General features: G+C 40.8%; 1 long non-coding RNA gene across 2 annotated transcripts; it reads right to left on the bottom strand.

The window, feature by feature from the left end:
• Positions 1 to 93: 93 nt before the first annotated feature.
• Positions 94 to 847, bottom strand: LOC111084839. Of its 2 annotated transcripts, none has more exons than XR_002609745.1 (2): positions 656 to 847; positions 94 to 428 (listed from the first exon to the last, which is right to left on the bottom strand). It is a non-coding gene; the product is annotated as an uncharacterized LOC111084839 (long non-coding RNA). The 2 variants fall into 2 exon arrangements; XR_002609746.1 differs by having other exon boundaries at positions 94 to 384.
• Between the last annotated feature and the right edge of the window lie 120 nt (positions 848 to 967).

The raw sequence follows: 967 nt of genomic DNA, 5'->3' as shown, positions 1-967 counted from the left end.
AATAATTCATAAGGTCCCAACTCTCAAATGAAAGTATTATAAAACTGTCATTAAAACAAAGAATACACAGTTGGATCATTTTTGTGTACCTAACGGTGGAACTCTTTGTTCATAACTGTTGATGTTTTCTTCAAGTAGAAGTAACTAGTCCAAAACCTGGATGACACAAGAACAATCGGTAGAAGTAACTGACCCAACACCTGGATGACACAGGAACAATCGTTAGAGAATTAACTGATCCATCAACTCGATGAAACGGGAACAATTGGTAGAGAAGTAACTGATCCATCAACTCGATGAAACTGGAACAATTGGTAGAGAAGTAACTGATCCATCAACTCGATGAAACGGGAACAATTGGTAGAGAAGTAACTGATCCAACACCTGGATGACACTGCAACAATCGGTAGAATTAACTGATCCAACAACTGGACCCTACTGATTGTTCCCGTGCCAATCCAGGTGTTGGACCAGTTACTTCTACCGATTGTCGCTGTGTCATCCAGGTGTTGGATCAGTTAATTTGTTCCCGTTTCATCGAGTTGATGGATCAGTTAATTCTCTACCAATTGTTCCCGTGTCGTGTCATCCAGGTGTTGGATCAGTTACTTCTCTACCAATCAGTTACTTCTCTACCGATTGTTCCCTCCAACACCTGGATGACACGGGAACAATTGGTAGAGAAGTAACTGATCCAACACCTGGATGACACGGGAACAATTGGTAGAGAAGTAACTGATCCAACACCTGGATGACACTGGAACAATTGGTAGAGAAGTAACTGATCCAACAGCTGGATGACACTGGAACAATTGGTAGAGAAGTAACTGATCCAACAGCTGGATGACACTGCATCAATCGGTAGAAGTAACTGATCCAACATCTGGATGACATGGGAACAATCGATATAAAAGAAAAGAATTTCAACTGTATAATACACAAAACAAACTTGGCTTTCTTGTAGTTC

Source organism: Limulus polyphemus, unplaced genomic scaffold (assembly GCF_000517525.1).
Source record: "Limulus polyphemus unplaced genomic scaffold, Limulus_polyphemus-2.1.2 Scaffold179171, whole genome shotgun sequence".
Classification (NCBI taxonomy): Eukaryota; Metazoa; Arthropoda; class Merostomata; order Xiphosura; family Limulidae; genus Limulus; species Limulus polyphemus.
The sequence above is the reverse complement of the archived record's forward strand: the minus strand, read 5'-3'. Positions and strand labels throughout refer to the sequence as shown.